This window comes from Papaver somniferum, unplaced genomic scaffold (assembly GCF_003573695.1).
Source record: "Papaver somniferum cultivar HN1 unplaced genomic scaffold, ASM357369v1 unplaced-scaffold_5, whole genome shotgun sequence".
In the NCBI taxonomy this organism is placed as follows: domain Eukaryota; kingdom Viridiplantae; phylum Streptophyta; class Magnoliopsida; order Ranunculales; family Papaveraceae; genus Papaver; species Papaver somniferum.
In genome coordinates this window covers 1,257,504-1,275,742 of record NW_020647637.1, presented here as the reverse complement: position 1 = coordinate 1,275,742, position 18,239 = coordinate 1,257,504, and the positions used below count along the sequence as shown (strand labels likewise).

The 18,239-nt window shown below is 38.0% G+C and overlaps 2 pseudogenes; both read right to left on the bottom strand.

Annotated features, from left to right (window-relative positions):
• Nucleotides 1–451: 451 nt before the first annotated feature.
• Nucleotides 452–551, bottom strand: LOC113342967 (annotated as a pseudogene).
• A 9,647-nt stretch (nt 552–10,198) lies between these two features.
• LOC113342931 lies at nt 10,199–17,647 on the bottom strand (annotated as a pseudogene).
• Nucleotides 17,648–18,239: the final 592 nt, after the last annotated feature.

The following is an 18,239-nucleotide window of genomic DNA, read 5'->3' as shown; positions in this document are numbered from 1 at the left end:
TTTGAGATCCTTGTCTTTGGAAATTTCAGCTTTAGATACTTGACAATTAGTGAAGAAAGTACTCCTAGTCATTTGGTAGTGCCAGAAATGGCAACTTTGAAAGCTTTGTTAAACCCAACTAGGACCTCTCATCCGTCTTGTATCAAGTTAGCTGAAACCGAGGAAAATTATGAACTGAAACCTGGGACTTTACAGATGCTCCCAATGTTTTTAGGAAAAGATAATGAGAACCCCTATTTTCATGTTAGGGAATTTGAGGAAGTTTGTAGCACTCTGAAAATTAAAAACCTAAGTGATGATGCGTTGAAACTTAGATTATTCCTCTTTTCCTTAAAACATAAAGCCAAATCTTGGCTGTATAGTTTGGCCTCTGAGTCAATTGAAACCTATGACCAACTTACTTCTTCCTTTATACATAAGTTTTTCCCAAGGCATAAAACATCGTCTATTAGGACACAAATCTATACTTTTTCCCAACAAGAGGGGGAATCTTTATATAAGTACTTAGAAAGGTTCAATGACTTGATATCTCAATGTCCTCATCATGGTTTGGAGAAGGTTAGGTTAGTTCAGATCCTCTACGAGGGTTTAGATTATTCAACAACAACCATGGTTGAGTCCTTATGCACAGGTGGGTTTGAGAATAAAACTGTTGATGAAGCGATGACATTTTTGAATGAAATCGCCGATAAGACCCAACAATGGGAAAATAGTAGGGAACCCCAGAAAATAATTTTTCTAAGTAGAGGAAATGTTAATAGGGTAGAAGGAACTTATGAGTCAGATGCCAAAATAGCAGCTATAGCCAAAAGGTTAGAAGCCTTGGAATTAGGTCATTCTAGTGGTAGTAGCGGAAGAAATGAGCCTTTTTGGGAAGGCCTTGCTGTTGAAGAGAAAGCCAATGCTCTTTATAATAACACTAGGTTTGATAACCGACAAAAGTTTGACCCATATTCAGAAACCTATAACCCTGGCTGGAGAAACCATCCAAACCTTTCTTGGTCCAAGGGACAGAATCAAGGTCAGTCTAGTAATGCTCAGGTTCCCCCAGGTTTTGGATATACTAAGAATCCTTTAGCTCCGGCACAGTTTCAGAACCCTTCGGATAAGAAGATTATGAGTTTAGAAGAGTCTCTTGCTTTGTTAACTCGTAATACTGTGCAGTTTCAGCAATCTGTTGCTCAAGGTTTAGAAGAAAATAAGAGAATAGGTCAGGCTAACTCTCAGTCTATTTCCGAGTTGAAAAACCAGGTTAGTCAGATAAATGAGTCTTTAAGAGAAAGAGGTTAGTTTCCTAGTCAGACTCAACCCAACCATAGAGGAATTAATGAAATAGGTGAAAGACCATTTGATCATGTGAATTCTGTTACAACACTTAGGAGTGGGAAGAAAGTTGAAAATAAAGTCACCATGCCTGAAAGTGAACATGTTATAGTTCACCCTTCCGAGCCAGAAATGAGGAGATTGATAGAGTCTCTAAAGAGACCAATGAGGGTCCTGTTGAGCCCGGCATTGTTCCCAGAGCCCCGTTCCTCCAGCTGCTAGTTCCAACTAAGAGGGAGTCCAACTTTAATGATATATTGGAGGTTTTTAAGGAGGTAACTATCAACATACCATTGTTGGATGCGATTAAGCAGATTCCCGCTTATGCCAAGTTTCTTAAGGACTTGTGTACACGAAAGCTTAAGCTTAGCGTCCAAAAGAAAGCCTTTCTAGTTAGTCAAGTGAGTTCCATTATTCAGAATACCATTACTTCTAAGTATAAAGACCCAGGGTACCCTACCATTTCTTGCACAATAGGTAAATACCATGTTGAGAAAGCTTTGCTTGACTTAGGAGCCAGTGTGAATTTACTTCCATACAATGTGTACCTAAAGCTAGGATTTGGATATGAAACCTACCCAGATGACACTTCAGTTATCTAATAGGTCTGTTAAAATTCCTCGTGGTGTGATCGAGGATGTTCTTATTGAGGTCGACAGTTTTATTTATCTAGTGGATTTTGTTATCCTAGATACCCAACCTGTCCCTGACCCAGAGAACCAGATACCAGTGATTTTAGGTCGCCCATTTTTAGCAACATCCAGTGCGATCATTAATTGTCGAACTAGCATTATGAATTTGTCTTTTGGTAATATGACTATTGAGCTGAACGTCTTTCATATTAGTAAGCTACCCTATGAACTAGATGACTCGAGCATAGAAGAGGTAAACATGATAGGAACATTAGTCGAGGAGTCATTACCAAAAACTTTGTTAGAAGATCCATTAGAAAAATGCCTAGCTCACTTTGGGATTGATTTCGATGATGATAATGTGATTAGTGAGGTGAATGCTTTGTTAGATTCAACCCCTTTGTTAGACACTAGTAACGGATGGAATCCTAAGTTCGAACCACTACCAGTTTCTAAGTCTACCCTAGTTCCTTCGTTAGAAGAGCCTCCTAAGTTGGACCTAAAACCATTACCAGATACCCTGAAGTATGTGTTTTTAGGCCCGTCAGAGACTTTACCTGTGATTGTTGCTTCCGACTTGGATAGTGATCAGGAAAGTAGGCTAGTGACCGTCCTTTAAAACAACAAAGAAGCTTTAGGGTGGACCATAGCAGACATTAAGGGTATAAGTCCTACTGTTTGTATGCATCAGATTTATTTAGAGGAAGATACCAAACCTTCTAGGGAGATGCAACGAAGACTAAACCCTAATATGAAAGAAGTAGTTCGAACCGAGGTTCTTAAGTTGTTAGATGCAGGTATTATCTACCCCATTTCAGACAGTAAGTGGGTCAGCCCCGTTCAGGTTGTTCCCAAGAAATCCGATATTACTGTAGTCCAAAATGATAACAATGAGTTAATCCCGACCCGAGTGACCACAGGTTGGCGTGTTTGTATTGACTATAGGAAATTGAACAAGGTCACTCAGAAGGACCACTTTCCCCTTCCCTTTATCGACCAAATGCTAGACAGATTAGCTGGACATAGTCATTACTGTTTTCTAGATGGCTACTCAGGATACAATCAGATCGTTATTGCCCCAGAAGACCAAGAAAAAACTACTTTTACCTGTCCCTTTGGTACCTTTGTGTATAGACGCATGCCTTTCGGGCTATGTAACGCCCCTGCGACTTTTCAGCGTTGCATGATGAGCATATTTTCCGATATGGTAGAAAAGTTTTTAGAGGTGTTTATGGATGACTTTTCAGTGTTTGGTTCGTCTTTCGATGAGTGCTTGCATCATTTGTCATTAGTGTTGACTAGGTGTAAGGAAAAGAATCTAGTGCTTAATTGGGAGAAATGTCATTTCATGGTTCGATCAAGAATTGTTTTAGGGCATATCGTATAATCTAAGGGTATAAAGGTAGGTAAAGCCAAAGTTGACCTTATCAAGACTTTATAGGTCCCAAAAACCGTAAGAGATATTAGGTCATTCTTAGGGCATGCAGGTTTTTATCGTCGATTCATTAAGGATTTTAGCTTGATTTCTAGACCTCTTTGCAATTTTCTTGCAAAAGATGTTAAGTTTGTCTTTCATGATGCTTGTTTAGAGGCTTTTGAGAAGCACAAGACTTTACTCATTACCGCCCCCATAGTCCTGGCACCCAACTGGAACTTACCCTTTGAGATCATGTGTGATACTTCAGATTATGCTATTGGTGTTGTGCTAGGTCAGCGAGAAAACAAATTACTTCATGTGATTTACTATGCTAGCAAAACTCTGAATGATGCCCAGTTGAACAATAGCACTACCGAGAAGTAACTGTTAGCCATTGTGTTTGCCTTAGACAAGTTTAAACCCTATTCTTAGGTTCTAAGATCGTCATATATACTGATCATGCTGCTTTGAAATATCTTTTGTCTAAGAAGGATACGAAACCTAGATTGATTAGGTGGATCCTTTTTTTGCAAGAGTTTTCTCCGGACATTAGAGAAAAAGGGTGCAGAAAATGTAGACTAGTTGTTGATTCCCCTGATGATTCCCTTCCTATAAGGGATAGTTTTCCTGATGAACAACTTTTCTTTGTTACCCAAGCACCTTGGTATGCGAATATAGTGAATTATCTTGTTACTGGTCGAATGCCCCAACATTGGGGTAAACAAGATCGTTCTAGGTTTTTAGCCAAGGTTAAGCACTTCTTTTGGGATGATCCTTATTTGTTTAAGTATTGTCCAGACCAGATTATTAGGAGATGTATACCTGAGAGTGACCAGTCCAGCATTATTTCCTTTTGTCATGATCATGATTGTGAGTGTCACTTTAGTGCTAAGAAAACTGCTGCCAAGATATTGCAGTGTGGATTCTATTAGCCTTCGTTGTTTAAAGACTCCCACAGTTACTATGTTTCTTGTGAACGTTGCCAGAAATCAGGAACCATATCCCGTAGGAACATGATGCCCTTAAACCATATTTTAGTTGTTGAGGTCTTTGATGTGTGGGGTATTGACTTTATGGGTCCGTTTCCTAATTCTTTTGGTAACTTATACATCCTTGTCGCTGTAGACTATGTCTCTAAGTGGATTGAGGCAGTTGCGTGTAAAACCAATGACCATAGGGTTGTGATTGAGTTCTTGAAAGATAATATACTTACACGTTTTGGTACACCGCGAGCTATAATTAGTGATGGAGGGTCGCACTTTTGTAATGGACCTTTTAGGCTTTTGATGAAGAAATATGGTATTACACATAAGGTAGCTACCCCATATCATCCACAGACTAGTGGTCAGGTAGAAGTTTTCAATAGGGAGATAAAACGTATATTAGAGAAAATAGTTAATCCTAATAGGAAAGACTGGTCGTCTAGGCTTACTGATGCTTTATGGGCTTACCGTACTACGTTTAAGACCCCCATTAGAATGTCGCCTTATCGGGTTGTTTATGGCAAGGCATGTCACTTACCTAATGAGTTAGATCATAGAGCTTATTGGGCTGTTAAGCAGCTACATTTTTCACTCGACAAGGCAGGAACCCATAGGAAACTCCAGCTCAATGAGTTGGAAGAGATTCTTAGAGATGCATACGATAGTGCTAAGGAGTATAAGAACAAAATGAAACTTGTGCATGATAGAAATATCTTAAGAAAGTCATTTTCTCCAGGTCAAAAAGTTCTTCTGTATGATACCCGCTTGCATTTTTTCCCTGAGAAGTTACGTTCTCGGTGGACGGGTCCTTTTATTGTTCGCACTGTCTTTCCTCATGGAGTTGTTGAAATCGAGAAACCGGATGGTAGTAGTTCTTCGAAGGTTAATGGTCAGAGATTGAAACCCTTTTTAGATCCCTTTCCTACAAGTGATATTGAGGAGGTCCCTCTGGAGGACCCTGTTTACCCTTGATTGACCATCGAGGCGATTGTATGTTGTATATTAGATTTTGATTTCTCTCTTCACCCAGGTACTATCTTTCCGACTTCTCTCTTTACTGATTCCTCGTGTTACTTTACTTTTTGGTATTGCTCTTTCATTAGAAACATTGAGGACAATGTTAGATTTAAGTTTGGGGGTGGGGAAGAAACTTTTTAGCTTTTAGATGTAATTAATAAACTCCAGAGCCTAGAAATTTATGCTTATTAAGGTTGGCACTAACCAATCTAAGTGGATGGGGACATCTTGGTTGTAGGAGTTGAGGAACCAATCTGATTATATGGAAACATCTAAAGAGTCTATTCATAAAAGCACAAAGCTCAGGTGTTAGAATTGAAAAAAAAACATGGTAGTTTCGCCATATCTCGTTGAATCCTAATCCTTATGTTTTTATTTTTTAAGTGATTTGGTGGGGCACACGATTCAAGTTGTTACCTTTGCTAGGGTGAAATAGGGTGATTGAGACAAAAAAAAATAATTTAAGACCAGACCATCAGACCAACCGGAATAAATTCAATAAAGTCGACCACTGGTGCCCTTGTATATGCCAGTTGTGTTGACCTAGAGTTAGGTTTATCGACCACTGGTCCCCTTGTATATGCCAGTTGTGTTGATATTAGTCAGACCGGTATTTCAGTCCATTAGGATAGGTTCATCTTGGCAGAGACCTTCAGACAGATATGGGAAACACCGTTCACTTTAAATCATCGATTTTTTCTCTTTATCCATCTTCTTAATCTTTCCATGTGATTGGTTGACTCCGGTTTATGATGTCCAGAAACTATCTGAGTAGAGCTCTGTCACTTTATATGAATTTTAGTATGGTTGAGTGCAAACTCGTGTACAACAATTGGAATTTCGCATCAGGGTACTTCCTCCTGTAGTCAGTGATTGTATGCCAACCAAGGAGATTCTTTAGTGCCTTCCAAGGTTCTGTGTAGATAGATAGGGTCTGGAGTAATGGTTTTGTGGGCACACCTCTAGTAAACCCTCCCGAGATTAACTCGGTTATATTTTTTTTTTAGTTTTGCTCGAGGACTAGTAAATAATAAGTTTGGGGGTATTTGATAGACGCATTTATGTGTCTAATTTGTCCTCAATGTTTCGTATTGTTAGTACTTCTTTTCGTCCTTATTATGGTGTTTAGTGTGTTTGTAGGTATTTTTTTGGAAATAAATATTGATGGAAAATTTGGCACAAAAAGTTGTTGAAGGCACCCCGGAGGACATATGTTATTCGGACTCCAGCAACGGATAAGGGGCGACCACTGGATAAGGGGTGGACTTCTTTAACAAATTCAAAATTTGTTTTGGCGGGAAAATGGTGAAGAGAACTGGCAGATTTTCAATCGGATGTTTGGACGTGAGTTAGTGAGATTCAATCCCTGAAACTTCATGGGTAGGTGTGATTTGTCATAACAAAGCTGGTATGGGTGTTTTTTTCGATCAAATTTGGCTAGATAACCCAAGATATGAAATCAGAGCATCACAGGTTGGTTTTCCATTCCGAATCCTGATTAAGTGACCAAGAGATTTTCGCGTGGCTGTTGCATGTTGGAACACTTCTGGACAATGACTGGATGTGTTGAGAGTAATTTGGCTTGGGGAAACAGCGTGAGAAGCTAAATCAGGGAAGAAAATATTCCCGAAATATTTTTCATCAAGGCCGAGTTAAGAGAGAATTATCTTGAGTTATAGCGAGATTTCTTGGTGCTACTGGCTATATAAAGGGTGCTGGTGTTTCATAAAGGGGGATAGAGAGTTTGGGAGAATTACAGAGCACCAGAGAGTCGAGAAGATCAAATTGCAGAAACTCCATTTCTGCTGCTGCAAAGCTGAAGAACACGAATAACAGACTTACCAGGACAGTCATTTTCCAACAGTGACAACGACACTTAGGCGTGGGTCGTATAGCAGCAGTGACAACGACACTTAGACGTGGGTCATATAGCTACAGTGACAACAACATTTTTCATTTATCGTTCTCTGTAACAGCTGGTTTGTAACAGAAATAAGTGTTACAAACCCTATTTTTAATATTTTCTCTCCATTCCTTCATTTGTACACCACCTTTGAGCAATAATAATGATTTTTTAGCTTGTTTCCAACATGATGAACGGCTAATTCTCTCACAACCAAGGCAATGAGGAAGCTATTTACGCATGAATAATTGGTAATTATTTATTTTCTCTAATTTATAATTTATAATTCACTCAATCACTGCTTTTGCAGAGTTTTTAATTGTTTGCAAAATTTTCTCCATTAGTTGTGATTCAATTAGATAGGTTATGCTTTGATTAGATAATCTATGCTTGGGGGATACAATTAATTTTTGAGAATTTGCCTGATTATTTGTGAGTTAAGAAAATAAGGGACTTAAAAGATAATTAGAGTTTTGGGTTATTTACCATCATTCATTCATGTGTAATAGTGGAATCAGTGTCTTGGTTATTTTCTCATATCTTGAAATCAAATTTTGAGTTAAGTTTTCTTTAATTTTTAAGTCTAAATTCTTTTGCTTTCACAAGTCTCAACGAACCCTTTTTACTACAACATTATTGAGTCACATCAGCAGTGTTAAGGATTGGTGGGTTAGTACTGGTAGAGCGATTACATATGCTGATAGAGCGTGATTTACTTTTCTTTTGAATACCAAATAGAGATAAATCTTATGTGGCTTCACTATCACTTATGAAAATATATATAGCTGTAACTGAGACATAGAATGTTAGTGTGATTGGAAGGTTGTCAGTAAATCGAACATGTTTCGAGCTATCTGTATCTGTAAGAAGAATTTGTTCCGCAGTTAGGGTCATTTCTTTTAAGCAGAGAGATGCATATAAACCTGTCTTGGTGATTTTGTGATGTCCACATTGTTTCTTTCAACTGGTTGCAGGTGCCAATTAATAAGTGCTCTCCTCAGTTGAGGATGTCTTGCAAACATTTCGTTTTGTCTCTACTGGTCCAGATAACAATTGGTTTTGGTGTTATATAAGATTAAGTTCTTGTCATCCTATTGATTGATATATTTCATCATTAATGTGATGTGAGTTGATTCTATGTAGTCCCCTTCTGATGGTGCACTTAGTAAGTGAAACACTACAGTGGCGTGTTGGATATTTTCAATGTAGATGTTTGAGAAAGAAGTAATCATGCTGGCTCAACAGAGGCACTGGCTCAGGTTTTAAAGTTAAGGGGGGAGACAAGGTGCAGATGTTTCTTTTTCTAAGCACTTTTTGCAACATTTTAAAAAATGAAATTTAGATGCCTGGTATTCCCTTCCTTTTTCTTTTTGGCGGCTTGAAGTCTCGTGAAAGGCAGTAGTTTTTAAACGGTTTCAGTTAGAATACCTCTTGGATACTTGTCATTGGCAGCAGTTTGATCTTTTTTCTTATGGTATTGCATGTTACAGAAGAAATTGGTCTTCAGAATTCTGTATTTTGTATCCAAGTTGTGGGCATTCGAGGTTCCTATAATGGTTCTAGTGATACAAGAGGTATGTAAATTTCGTACTTGCTTTTTAGATTTGTTTAACTTTATATGAAAACTTTCTCCTTCTTATCATTTACAATTGAAACTTATTCATGTCGGTTAGTTGGAACTTTGAAGTTAAAGTAGGTGTAACTGAAGACCGTGCTAAATGGCATTAGTGGCCCCTTGCATGTGAATGAAGTATCAATCCTTTTTTGCATATGCATCCATGAATTTAGTTCGTTGTTACGATAGTATATGAATTTAGTCACTTCTGTTTTGATGGTAGTTTACCAAATACGTTTGCTATCAAGAGCTATCAGTAATGTGATTGTTTGGCTTTACAGATGCCAAGCGCTTAATTGGTAGGAGATTCAGTGACACCACCGTCCCTGCCTACTACGACGATTCTCAGCGTCAAGCTACAAAGGATGCTGGATCCATTGCTGTTCTTAATGTTATGAGTATCATCATCAATGAGCATACAGCCGCAGCAATTGCCTATGGTTGCCACCATTGCAATAATTAATCCTCGGAATCCGAATGACAGCATTATCTGATCTGCAGGAAGTTAATATGACCCCATTTAAAAACTCCTGCTTTTCACCCCTTTGTGTAGTTGTTGGTCTTACAATATTGTTTATTTCAATTTTAAAGCTGAAGAATAGCTCTACTGGTGCTCAACTGGTTATTTACTGAATTTTATGAAGGAAACAACTCTGGATGCACATCGTGGAGTCTTGAGTGTATCTGGATCCACACCCTTGATAGAGGTGATTGACCTTTTCTTGACCCCATTCTTGAAATTGTTGTGAATCTGAATACAATAGTTGTATATAATTAGAAGTTTTTGTTGTGAATCTTGTGATCATTTCTAAGTTATCAATATAATTGGATAAGAATCAAGCTTTCTATAGCTTGATAATCACTGCTCCATTTGATACCTTGTGTATTCTTTTTTTTTGCATATGAAAGTGAGAGATGCTCTAAGTTCTGCTATGAGGAAGCAGTGATGGATTGCTTGTATGCAAAATATTGATGTTATTATTTCGTTTCGTGTTTTTGAATGTTACTTTGTGATCTTTATTGTGTCTGATCAGTTGTCCAGGTACTAACTGTATGTTATTGGCCTGAATATATTGTTCAAATGGAAGGATTTGTTATTCAGTGCGCACTCAATGTGTCTCTCAGTAGTATTTGGCCTAGATTTGGCCTGAAAATGTTGTAGGGAGCTCTTGACTAGGTCAATGACAAATTGACTTGACTTTTTTTTTTATGTTGCAAAAATTTAGCAACGGCCACTGTTGCTAAATTTAGAACCGAAATAATAAAACCGGGTCCTGTGAAGATTAGCCGTTCTAAGTTTTTTTGGTTCTAAATTTCGCAACTGCTTGAAGCTGTTGCGACAAGAATATAGCAACAGCGTATAGCTGTTGCTAAATGTGTTCGCAACGGCCGAACCGTTGCAAAGTCAAGGGAACAAACAGTTGGCTGAACCCGTAAACCGTTGCGAAAAAGTTTCGGAACGACTTTTGTGTGTTGCAAGTCCCTTTTGCAACCGCAGACAGCTGATCCGGAAAAATGGTGTAGTGTGAAAAACTGAGAAACCTCAACTTGCTTCCACACATGCAGGATAACGGTATCACTCATGTGAATGTTGTGCTTAAACGTACACTCAGTAATCCCTTCTCTAGCCACACCTTCTTTCAATTCCAGTCTATTAACAAGATCTTTATCTGCAGCCTGACCAACAAGAAAACAATTGGAAACACAGCAAATAAGTCAAAGGACTCCTGTGGACCATATTGATATTGCACGAATTCCCACTTTTCACGTAAATGTGCATGCTTATGTTGGTGAATGGATCACCAGGTACACATCAAAGAAACAATAGAACTCACTAAGAACCAGTACGGAAGAGATGAATTTTTTCTATACCCTTGGCTCACTGACCTTTTTGATTTTCCCCGGAATACCACTTTTAGTCAGAATTCTTTGATCTTTAAACCTATCAATTTCAATATCTGATGTAAACAAGTCCTAAATAAAAGCAGTCTTATTGATGATCTTTGAAGGAGTTCCAACCCGCTTGCATTTCTTGAATATCTTTGGGGCATGGTTATAATCAAGTACAACAGCAGTTGCTAAAATCCGAAATGCTGCCTAAGGATTCAAACGCAAGCCATTCCAGCAAAAAAAAAAAAAAAAGAATGATGTTCAAGGAATGAGCAAATCAATTGTGGTTAGTGTCATATCATAATGATAAGTAGACACTGAAAACGGCATATTCTTTAGTTTATTTCAAATCAAGATAGTTTGGGGAAGTAATAAAATTAAGGTTTTCTCAACCAGATACCCTCAAGGAATCAAGGATAAGCAATTAATATGTACTTCAACACATGGTTCTTTAGGTTAAAATGGAGTATATGATCTGACCTTGTGGTCTGCCAAACTCTGAACAACGGCAACTTTAGTATTGGGAGGGGCACGAGGGCCCCAAAACATTGCAAGGCACTCCTTGTCTTCGGGGGTGTCATTAAGCATTTCAATTCGTCCATGGCTGCCTTCCATGGCATATATAGGGCTTGTCTGGTACCTCCTACAACCAATTGAAACAATGATAATATCTCTGGTTTTCAACAGTTTCCTATGCCAATTATGGCGCTTAAGTGTCACCTGGAAGAACAATACGGAATACATGATGATGATGATCAGAATAGACATAGCCTGTCCCCTTTCAGCTGTTAAAGAAGGCACAATTAACACTACAACATACTTGGTAGCAGTAAATAAAACTTAGAAAAGCCGTAACAACCTGAATATATCCAGCATTTTCTTCTTCAGACCCGATACCTCCAACAAGAATAGAATGACACTGATCAAAACTTTTAACCATCTCAAAGGGAACGTCTTGGACCTCCAATTTTAAGTAAGAACCTGTTCTGAAACCCTCAATCTCCAATATTTCCTTGCCTCGAAATTTCTTCATTTTGCGAGTATGCAGTAAAGGGGAAGGATGGGGTAATGTTGTTACCCCAGATAGAGGGAAATCACCAACACCAGCGATGTGAACCTGCCATTATAAAACTTGCCGGTCTGTATATTAGTGGACCAAAATGCAAGCAGATCTCATGGTACAAGAATTGAAAACAATTGGCACATATATACCCAGCATGAAAATGGGTGAAGAATGGATAAAACAAGACAATTAATTGCGTTTACTTTGCCTAATAGGAATTATTAGGTTTGCAATTACTGCAAAGATTCTCTTTTCTATATAAGAATATTCAGGACTCTTTACGGCTTCCCTTGCTTTCAACATAGTGGAAGGAAAAAAAACTATTCCATCAGATATAACCGTGAAGTTCAGCAAATCGTCACCATATACTATCACACACAACATAAGGTTCATGTTTCACAAGTGCCATTTTATACTTTAAATCTCTCTTAAGCCTTTTTTGTTCTCATTACATTAGGTTTTCATGACCTCTAAGTAAAGCTAATAAAATCTGCTCTATTCACTAACTACAAGATATGCACTAAGTACTGGTAATATATATTACACCCAATCGAACAGGCCTCCACTAGTTCAGGAAATATGAAGAAAAATATAGACCATAAATGATGGTTTTAGATTGAAACATATATTTGCAAGGTGATGAACAATATGTGACGTAGAAGTATGCTAATGAATATCAATTGGATATGCAATTATTAACTCGATAGACAACCAAATCATATAGGAGTACAATAATAGCATGATATATTTGATAATGTGACAAGGCAAGAGGAATATATGCAATAATCGAGTTACCTAGCTAAACAAAGTACCTTAGTTCCTTTCTTGATATCACAACCTCGAAGATAACCACACAGAATTATGTCTCTATGGCATTTTTCATCCTTGTCCACTCTTTCTAGAGGAGTAACATCTTCAAAACATTTTACAAGAACATAAGGTTGGGTATCTCGCCATGACAAAGGGTGAAAATCCATAACTGATATGAAGCTTGCTAGTTTGCTCATTTCATCCATCTGGTACCTGTTAATTGTAGAATGGATAAGAAACTGTGATGGATTTCCTAAAAATACAGTACTTCTAGTATTTTTCTCTTGTCCAACGAGTCTATTGAATTTATATATATCTTGGCTAAACTAATCACAAAATGTGAAAATGGTATACAAAGGGATATGAATTATATCAAGATACTTCGCACAGTACAAGAAACTTACATGTCCTGATCAAAACCAGATAAGCAGAAAAGTGATGGTACTTCATATATTTCGGTACAGAAATGATCCATGAGACACTGTTTGGTTTTTCTTAGTTTTTCAGCATCTTTAAAACCATCAAGATATGTAAGCACCCCCATAACCTTTGGAATGCCGTGAACTTGTAAAATGTGGAGGAACTCAAATGTTTCCTGCAGTAAACAAAAGCCTTTTGCAATCAGATAAACGCTAACTAGCTTCTCTAGAAATTGAACATACAACCACGAAGAATATTTTGTTTCGTTGCCAAAAAAAACTGCATTTATTTTCCTGAACAAAGACAGAGACTTATATAACAACGATAGAGATGAGTGCACTGTTTAGCAGACAGGGTATACACTATAGAAGAGTCAGACATGGTGAAATAAAAATAAGAAAGGCGGACATGTCTCATATACACATATATACATGTGTCAGTAATTATGAGCTATACTTCTTAGTTATACTTAGTCTAGAGTGCATAAGCAGAAAGCAAGACATTAACATTGAACAGTATATGTTTCAGACACATAGACCGTACGCCTTAAAAGAAGAAACGAGAACTGAACACAGCTACGCAATTGTTATTTGTTTGCACCCACTAAAGTCTTAGAAAGAACCAGACACCATCGTCCATGCGGGTTATAAGATGGTAAAAATTTGGGCTATCCTAATGAATTAATATGTAGATACACTAGTGAATGGAAACACAGAGATAATGTCTGACAAATGTTGAAGTACCCAAACCCTGAAGTTGAGTATCAAAATCATTGCTAGCGGAAAGATTAATTATTGACTCATAGGAAGAGAATTCATTCTGAATTTTCAGTTGTGATTACCATTTCAAACCCAAATTTTGCATCAATCACAAATATCACTGCATCAGCATACTTTGCAGCATCGATCATGCCATTAACATTATTTGGACACTCCACAAACTGTATTCTTCTACGATTACCTATCAAGAACACATCCAATCAAAACAAAATTACTAAAAAAATATAGGATTATATGCAGAAGTAGGCCTGGTCTGGACCCTCACTTTCATTTCTAGGCCACTTTTTTTATTTCTTGCAAAACTAGGCAAGTTAAACGGATTCCATCCACTTTAACCATCTCGGTCAATTTATCGCGTTGACTTGTCAATATCTCTCCAAAATATCATATAGGGAGATCTCATACATGTGGTGAGATTACTGAAATGTCCTTCACACCTGTGTGTCAGTCACACTATCATCTACCTATTCCCGTCTCGTCTTTCTTCTGCTCTATTATTGTTCTTCACCTGAAGAAGAAAAAAGAGAAACAAAAGCAGCAGTAACTGCTGAATCAATTCGAGAGTTAGTTGATAGACACTGAGAAGAAGAAAGAGCTGGTTCTAAAGAAGATTAGAGAGAAAATTGATCTGTTTCTGTGGGATCTGTTTATGCCGAGAATAGAAGAAATCAAAGGGGTTTGAAGGTCCTGATATGGATAATATAACATGGGTTTGGTTCCGATTGATGGATAGGGGAGAAATTAACAGGAATTTCATGAGGAGGAAGTTTGGTCTTTTTTATTCCCTGATTTATGCTTGAATTGGTGTGATTTGAGTTTGCTATTAGATGAGAATATTGATCTAAAAGTTGTTGTTGCTGGAGAATGTTTTGAGTATGGGTTTACAGAGAAGAAGGAGATTTGAATACGCTCAAATATCCACTGCAAATACGAATTCTACCATCATCGAAACCCTAATCAGCTTGAATCTTGAGCATAAATTCACAAACTCGAGTTATAATCAAAGGTACATAGTTTGGGTCTGACTTATTTAATGATTTGGATATGAGTTTTGTGCCAGTCTGGACAGAGTTATCTTTGAAAGCAAAACACTGAAGAAACAAGCATTGCTGCCATCGAATTTATGGCTGAATGCTGGAAATGAAAGAGTTTTGTGAAGAGTCTGTGAGGAATTATGAGTTGGGTTCTCACTGGATTCGAGTATACAGTGAGTTATGAGAAGATTTAACGAAGATTTGATTAAGAGAAACCATCCAGAGAAGTAAAGCTACTGCCATAAGTTTTGGTAGTTAACTATGAAGATTTATGAATGCTTCGAATATATGGGTTTGAGCTATACTTGTATTGTGCAGGGAAAGAGATAGAAATGATCTTAGAAATCAAGATGGAGTTCAACTGTGAAGTGCCAGTAAACTGCACACAGGTTGTTTGTAGAAAGGCTTAAACCAATTATCGGGAGAAGTTGAACTGCGGGAAGAGAGGTTATGAAGCTATAGAGGTATCGGCAGTATTGGTGTTCTTATTTGTTGTTGTTGGTGCATTGGATAGGTTTGAAGTATTGTGCTACAAGAGATGAGAATAGTGGTGATGTTCTGAATGGACGGAAACGGGATATTTTCCAGCAATTTGGTTTTGGTGAGTTCTGTTGCTCAAATGTGTGGGTTATTGTTATAGAGAAGAGTCGTGCTAGCCATGGTCATGATGGAAGTTGGTGTGTGAATGGAAGTTGCTGAGATGATCTGTGTAACAATAACCCACCATGGCATAATATTAGGTGTTAGATGATTTTAACTCTGAATTGATGACCTAGGGTTATTTTGGTCTTCTATAATTTATTGAGGGTTGTATAGTTTTTGTTACTGGAATTCGTGAAGAAAATCAAGAAGATGATCTACATACTGTATTTGGTGAGTTTGGGGAAGTGTGAAGAAAAGGGGATAGTGTTGGTTGGCCTGGAGAGGAGCAGAAAAGTAGAATTGGAGCAGTAAGGTGTTGTGTTTGGTACACAAGAAGGTGGTTGATATTTTTGGTGCTGTGATTTGCTCAAAAGAAGATGGGTTTGCAGTGCTCTTGAGGTGTTGATGCTTCTGGCAGTCGATTGAGCTGGTGGATTTGAAGATATGGTGGTGGCAGTCCTGGTGGTTATCAAGTTACCCAAGGGAGGTGAATTTGTGATAGTGCGTTAAGATGTCTGGAGTTGCAGTGCAGGTGTATGCTGAGAATAATTAGAACCTGAGAACAAGATCGAAGAAGTGAAGTGCAGGCAGTTGGAGTTGCTGCTACAGAAGGTTGTGTATGAACTGTTGCAAGTGGATGGAGCTAAGTAGGTGCATTACAGATAAGGATGAAGTTGTTATAAAGTATTGGTTGTGGAAGTGATGGTTGAAACTGTTACAAGAGGAGTTGTGATTGCAACCTGGTGGTGCTCAAGTGGATTGATAGTGGCTCGAGGTGAAGCTGAGTGCTTGGTGTGGTGTTGGCTTCCCTGGTGGTACAAGAAGAAGCTGTCTGAGCTACGGCTGAAGTTGCGGGTGCATATACAGTTGGAGTTAACTGGCACTGATGAATGGATTTGTGAATGCTTGTACTGCCTGGGAACGTGATGAAATTGCAGTGCAGCTGAGAATTACAAGATTAGCAGGTGGAATAAGAGATGAAGCTACAAAATGGCAGTGGTAGCTTCAAGATAGAAGAAATGTTGAGCAGTATGGGTTCAAGAAGCTACTGCAATGAAAAGAAGGGATTAGTGGTGTTTTTGTGAATGAGGTGGCTTGAGCTAATAATGGCAGTTATGGCTTTGAGGCAGTGAGAATGAGCTCAGGTTGCAAAGAATGTGTGCAGTGTTATGAAATGGAGGTGTTGAACAGAAAATGCAGTGGCTGCAAGAATGAGTGTGGCGATGTTTAATGTGGTAGTACCGATGAAGCTGATTCAGGTGGAATGAAAGGTGCAGCACTGGTTAGGCCTTGGCCTAACTTAACTGACAAGCTCTCTGACTCAACCTGACTTGGCTGGCTTAACTCACATGGCATATTCGAGCCCACGTGTACAGTTTTCATGTTGATTTAACTGAGCTAAATCAATGATATAACATTAAATCAGTGATACAAAGGACTTTTAGGTCTTTTTAGTTACACCTAACGGTGCTAACTTTCCATCCATCACTTTTGGTCAAAACTTGCCTAGTGTAGCAATAAATAAAAAAAGTGGCCTAAAAATGAAAAGCACCAAAAAAACAGGCCTATTTTTGTGAAAATCCCAAAAATATATATATTTCACACATAATTTTTTAATCAACATGACTACACACTGGTCTACAGTTATCAGAACTAGCAACAATTGAGCGCATATAATGTAACAACTAAGAAGTATACCTAACAAGACCGTATAGTCATCTGGGGGGCCTCGGACGTCAGCTTCATCGTGGTTAGAGTAATACTTATATAGAGATTTAATCAACGAGGACTTTCCAACCTACAGAGAAAATTGAACACAATTTCAGTTTCTTTCAATCAGCAAACGCAATGAGAAACTAAACCCAATTTTCGTCAACTGTAATATAATTACCTTAGGAGGTCCATGGACTACAATAATATATGGAGGTCGTTCTTCTTCTTGTTCCACTTTAATCCTACGATAAATAGAAGCTGGATCTTCGACATGTGGTATGTCGTTTACATCATCGCACTTGTTCTTCTTCTTATTCGTTATATATACTTTCACATGTTCTAAACCCGGCTCAATAATTATATCTTCTCGTTGATTATTAGAAGAACATGATGAACCAGCAACCATGTTCATTTAAAACCCTAAAACAGCAGGAAGGTACAAGAATAGTGGCGTTTCTCTTAGGGGCTTTTTGGTCTATGTTAGGGATTCACGTACATTGCTTAAAAAAGATTTTTGTTAGAGGGAGAGCAAAATGGGGTTCGAGGAGAGCAAAAAAACCCACCGCACAAATCTCAAGTTCATTTTCTTGGCAACTCCACCAACATCTGGTCCATTGACGGCGACGAGTTTCTCTACGGAAGATCTGTCGATCACCACCATGAACATCTGTATAAACATATGCAGAGAATGGCGTTTCCCCTGATCTCAGAATTTTTTCCTCTTTCAATTGTGCAGTACTCAATGTGTGTCCGTTTTTATCAAAATGAAAACTTAGAAAAGATTCCTCTTTCAATTGTGCAGTACTCAATTTGTGTCCGTTTTTATCAAAATGAAAACTTAGGAAAGAAAGATAGAAAGAAACTTTAAGAAATCAATTAAAATTATAGAATTAACGATTATCAAGTGAGAATATTTTGTTAATGCGAAGAACTTTAGACCACGATTATCAAGACCTTGATCTTGAAGATTTTCATCTACTGAATAAGTTATTCGTCGT